The sequence below is a fragment of the Trichechus manatus genome, unplaced genomic scaffold, assembly GCF_000243295.1.
Source record: "Trichechus manatus latirostris isolate Lorelei unplaced genomic scaffold, TriManLat1.0 scaffold00026, whole genome shotgun sequence".
NCBI classification, from domain to species: domain Eukaryota; kingdom Metazoa; phylum Chordata; class Mammalia; order Sirenia; family Trichechidae; genus Trichechus; species Trichechus manatus.
This window is the reverse complement of record NW_004443962.1, coordinates 8,104,777-8,110,776: the sequence shown is the minus strand read 5'-3', so window position 1 is coordinate 8,110,776 and position 6,000 is coordinate 8,104,777. Positions and strand designations below refer to the sequence as shown.

The following is a 6,000-nucleotide window of genomic DNA, read 5'->3' as shown; positions in this document are numbered from 1 at the left end:
CCCTCACCCACCAGGTCCTCCACTCCTTGTCTCCAGTTCGTTCCTCTCAGAGTCCCATTTTTTATCACTGGTCTGTGGGTGAGTATAAGAAGTGCTGATACAGATTTATGGCAAGGTCATACAATTTTATAACCTCTCAAAAAATATGATTGAGTTACTCAGTTTTGACTGTTTTTCCTGCTCAGGTTTCATTCAATATTTGTCCAACATATGCTTGAGCCATTACCGTTATACCTGCCTCTCCCCTTAGAGACCCCCAAGTCCAACTGAAGCCAGAGAAAAGAAATCATTTTTGACTGGTCACAAAGTCTGGAAGAGCTAGACCCCAGGTCTTCTGCCACCCGAACCACACCCATTGCCATCCCACCCTGATCCTGCCCTGACACAGGTTCCCTGCCCTTCAGGACAAGGCAGACAGGAGCTTAGGCCATCAACTCTTTAAAACACTCTTGGTCCATGTCCCGGTTGATCATGAAGGATATTTAGAATCATAAGATTGTCAGGGGGACCTTAGCAATCATACTAAACTTTAGTGTACTGTGTTTCTTTTGATGACCTCAAAGTGTAAATACTAGCATTCAAAGGCACTTCACTTCTAAGTGGAGAAACAATTAGGAGTGACAATCTAGTTATTTCTGCTCTCTTTTGTCAACATAATCCTTGCTTGGATTTTTATTGTGTTCTGAACATACTACAGTTGCCTCTGAGACACAGGCCTGCTTCTGGCTGTACAGACTGCACAGCACAACCCCAAGAAGGTCCATCCACACTGCGTTGTCTGGGGATCTTTTTAAAATGACAGTGCTCAGTCCCCACCTCCAGATATTCCAATTTAACTAGTCTGGATAGGACTTGGGCATCAGCAAAAAGCTTTTTAGGTGATTCAACTGCATGACCAGGGCTGAGAACCAATGTTTTTCATCATGATAATTAAACCACAAGAGCTGACATCTAAGGCATGATCTAGGACAGTGACTCTCCAAGTGTGGTCCCCAGACAGCAGTGTCAGCATCACCTGAGAATTTGTCAGAAATGCAAGTTCTAGGGCTCAGCCCAGAGCTACCGCATCAGAATCTCTTGAGATGGAGCCCAGAAATCTGTGTTTCAGTAAGCCCTCTAGGTCATTCTGATGCACCTTGCTACTCAAAGTGTGGTCCCTGGACCAGCAGTACTAGCGTCACTTGGGAACTGGTTAAAAATACAGAATCCCAGACTTATAAATCTGAATCTGCATTTTATCAAAATCTCCAGGTGATTTCATGTATACATTCAAGTTCAAGAAGCAGTGATCTAGGAAAAGCCTGTATCTTTTCAAGGCCTTATTAGGGAAGGGGGAGGGGGGACAGTGGTCCTTTCTTTGTGATTGAGAACCTTGTGGGTTCAGGGTTTAGCCCTACAGTTTGTCCTCATGATGCTCATAATAGCTATTTATCCAGCTAAGTCTGGGAGCCATGAGAGAATGCAGACATGGTACCAAGTAGAGAGGCTGGGACAGAGAAGCTATGCAGGGATGCTCAACCTCATCCCTCAAACGGGAGAGAGCCTGTCCACCTGCAGACCTGCAGCGCTTAGTACCTCAGTGCTGGCATGACCTTGGGCGAGCCAACCTCTGTCGCAAATGCCATGTATCCATGGTAACAGAAAGACTGCTGGGAGCTGGCAGTCCCTGAGAACTGCTTGTAACTGTGGGTTGGCTGTGCTTGGCGACCACATTAACCATGAGGGCTGAGTGCGTGAAAACACCCCCTGGCAGATGGGCTGTCTACCCCCACAGCATCCTGTTTAGAGATGAGCTTCATCAAGAGAAGCTTGACTGGCCTCATCAGCCCTCTCTGCTGAGACTGGCTGTTCCCCTGCTCCTGCCACGGCTACTGCTCAGTCTGGCATAACCCATGAAGCTTCAGAAGGAATGGATCCAGGAGTTTCAGGGAACCCGTTGCCTATCTATGGCTGAACGCCAGGTTCTGCAGAGGAGGCATGTCATCCCTGGACTTGGAGGGGGAGGACAGAGTCACACCAGAGCCAGAGGCTGGTGGAGGGGGAAGAAAACAGGGTGGGCCTTGCCCCCAGGTGGCTGAGAATACAGGACTCCCAGGACACCGATTGAGACAAGAACTGGCCTGGGCATTTGCATGTATAGCTAATAAACATATTCAGAATAAAGGTGAAGTGAGCTGTTGTCTTGAGAAAGGACAGTTGGCAAAATTAGGGGTTTGGTTGGTATTTAGCCCTCCATGCGAAATTAATTAAGGACTTATGCTTTGATTGTACAGTAGTAAATGGAAGTATGGGATTTCCACACACTTATTTTCAAGTGTAGATTTTAAGACATTGAGCCAGGTTTTACTAAATCCTTCTGGTGTGCCAGCAACTCTGGAACAAAAGCCTTTGCTTAAATCAATTCCAGCCTTAGGAATAGAAGGCAAAATAGAAACAATTTCTTAATTTGCTCATGTTCTTTCCTCCGTACGGAATTATCTGTTTAAGCCTCAACTTGGGAGGTGGTAGGTCTTGCTGGTGGGAGCCAAGTTACGGAAAACATGCTGGCTGAATTCAAGGTCCAGTTCCACCACCAACGAGCAGTCTGACTTTGGAAGTCACTTTTCTTTATCTTTAGACCTTAGATTCTTCCTCTGTCCAGTGTGGTTCTCACTGTCCATGCTGTAGCCTAACCATCCTCGTTGGTTATATAACAGGTCTTCTCTTCATTGAAATCAGACCATGCGACTGTTAAACTCTTGACCTGGGGAGTAAGACAAGAGCTGTGTATCCTGTGGTTAGATTGCTTTTGTGGTTTAATCAAAGCATCAAGTTCTCTCTCTATGCAAACTTTTTAAGTGAAAAATCTTCGGAGTCTGTAGTATCAAAGGTTAAAATTGGCTGTGCCTGGGAAGAACCCAGCCTCAGCATTTGAAAATAAATAAATTCTAAAAATAAATGAAGTGTTTTGGAGACCGCTTTTCTCCTTGGGCTTAGAGGATAAGAGTACTGAGACTCGAGGCAGCCTGCCTGGGTCCTGGTGACACCGCTTACTGGCTGGGTGTCCTTGAGCGTGTTACCCTCTAAGCCTCACCTTTCTCTGAAAAACGGGATCTTAAGAATGTCTACCAAGTAGTCATTGTGAGGATGCAGTGGGATAATACACCTAAAGAGCTCAATAAAGCTTGACTTCTCTTACGTTTTATACTGGTATTCTAGCACATACCACATTCCTTCAGGGTTGTTTATGTTCCTGTAGCTTCTCCAGCAGCATGAAAGCAGAGCCTCTCTCTTCCTCCTCTTTACAGTCCCAGCATCTGGCAGAGTGGCTCCGTCTCGCACATGGCAAGTTCTCAATAATGTTTGCTTAATTGATCAAGAACGAACATCGGTGTGGGTGGAGCAGATGTAGTAAAAATAACAGACCACAAATAATTTTACTTGTGCCATAGAAGGTCTATGTTTTTCCAAAATGAAAGCTACTCCAGAGTTAATAGGAATGTAGACCTGGTAGGAGCTGAGGGGTGGGGAAGTGAACACTGAGGTAGAACACTGGTTCTCAATCTGGTTACTTATTTAGAATCTCCAGGGAAACTTCTTTAAAATACCAATGTCTGGGCCACCCCCCTCTCAGGGATTCATATTTAATTGGTCTGGAGTGAGCCCAGATTTTTTAAACTTCTCAGGTGATTCTAATGTACCATCGGAATTGAGAACACCGATCTCAAAACCTGATTAAAGGCCTGTGTCATTCTGAACCAAGTGTGGTGTGGAGGGAGTGACAGAGAAAGAGGAATGGGGGGGACAAGAGAAAAGATGTTCTCCATCTGAGACAGACACACTCTTTCAAGAACACACAAGCAGTTGATAACAGATGTTACAAATATGGACAGCAGAGCCAGGAATACCTAAATCTTCCCCTAGACTATAGCTACCCCTCTCCTTGAGAAAGTTAAGTACCCCTGGGCCTGGTGACAAAGGAAAACAAGTCACATTTTGTTATTAGCTGTGTAGCCTTGAGCCCAAAATAAATTCCAAAGCAGAGTCTTCTGGCAACTGACTGCAGCATAAGGTATTCCACTGTTTCTCCGGTTCCTGGCCACTGTACCATCTTAACCAGTGATTCAGAATCTTGTCTGCATGTTGGAATCATCCTGGGAGCCATAAGAGTTACTGATGCCTGTTGGCACAGTGGTTAAGAGCTATGGCTGCTAACCAAAGGGTCAGCACTTCGAATCCACCAGCTGCTCCTTAGAAACCCTATGGGGCAGTTCTACTCCTATAGGGTTGCTATGAGTCAGAATAGACTCGATGGTAATGGTTTTTTGTTTTTTTTTTTTTTAATCAGAGGTTATGATGTTATTGGTCTGGGGTGTGGTCAGAACGTGGTGAATTTTAAAAACTTTCCAGATCAATCTAATACACTAGAACCTGCGAAAGCCAGAACCTGTGTAAGGTGGAAACCTGCCGGAGAAGGAAAACTCAAATATTTTCCACTAAAACGAGTGATAGAAAAGTGGTAAGACTTCACCCCATGAAAGGCAAAACATGTGCAAGACCTGGAAAAACAAGGCAGTCCCTTCGAGTTCCAGCTCTCACAGGTTTTGCTGTATGAGCCAGAGCTGAGAGTATTGGTCCCATAGCATCCAAACCACCCTAGTTTCTAATGATAAATATTGAGGAAGCACATAAACACCTGTCAGTAAGATTTTATATTTACACCGTGTACAAGCTATCCAACAAACCCATCAGTAATCAATAATGAGTATGTTATGATTTCCCTAAAGGAAAGAAAAAGTGGGAAAATGAATATTTCCTGAGCCAATAAATGCCAGGGACTTTATTACTCACTTAATCCACTCAACGTCCCTGAGAAGTAGTTGTGATTCCCATTTCAACAGGGAGATAAATTCAGACTCAGAGAGGGTAAACAGCCCAGAGTCTCACAGTTAATAGGTTGCTGAGAGTGGATTCAAATCTAAGTCTATCCTTCCCCAAAGCCCATATGTACTTCCCACCATAGCACATGATCTCAGCTCCTCCCTGAAGATGCTCGTTTGTTCATTTAATGGGTGTGTATTGGGTGATTCAGGCGCTGTGCTAAAGACGTAGAGATGAATCAGACAGACGTGGCCCTGGCTGTGGGGAGCCCGTGGTCCCGTGAGAACACAGATTAGTTGACAATCAACCAGCCTCAGAAGAAGTATTGTGGTGGGGGTGAGGGTGGACACAGAGCATTGTGGGAACATATCAGAAAGAAACCTCAATACAGGTTTTTTTAAGAGACTGACAATCTATTTCATTCACATACATTTCACTACTTGATGGAAAGAACAAACATGCCGTTTTGCATTTCTAGTATCCTCTGAGGAGGAAGTCAGTTCCGTCTATGATTAGGTTGAAAGCAATAATGTCAACATAAGCAAATGCTGCTTGCTGTTAACTGATGGATACTTAATGGTTGATGGTGTTTAACTGGGCTCATGTCAATGTGTTAGGGGGCTGTGGAGGAGAGAGGGGAGTTTCTATTCTTCTTGATGGGGCTGGAGTAAGTCTTCATGCTCCTCCCATTCATTTCATGTTGTTTTGGAGGGCTGAAGTGCAGGAGACATCTCCTTCATGCATTCTATTTCCTGTGTTCATCTCACGGTATCAATGAGACAGATCAAGCTGAAGGGCCGAGTCGTGGGGCAGGCTGGGAGCCTGTTCTGGATGATGCTCTAAGCAGGTAGCTGGCCTCTTTGATGAGTTACCTGGCTTGGAAAGGCCATTTACATGCAGTGTGGTAGGGGTGAGCCATGAGCCTCACACAGACACTTGGCCCAAGCTCCACATACTAAACACCAGAGACGCATGCAGAATGGAAACGGCCGGAATAAATCCACTTTGTGGCTGGAAGTGGGGAAGAGTTTCCACTTCTGCAGATGGATGTTAAATTACATTTCCAGAAAATAAACATAGGGGTCAAGGGTCATCCCCTGGTGCCGAGCACTGCAAGGTAGACATTTTTGTATTTCTTAT

General features: G+C 44.9%; 1 protein-coding gene across 1 annotated transcript in view; it reads left to right on the top strand.

Annotated features, from left to right (window-relative positions):
- The window catches only part of KALRN (kalirin RhoGEF kinase), a 789,193-nt gene that overhangs the window by 478,417 nt on the left and 304,776 nt on the right, over positions 1-6,000 (top strand). The gene's annotated exons all lie outside the window — the stretch shown is intronic.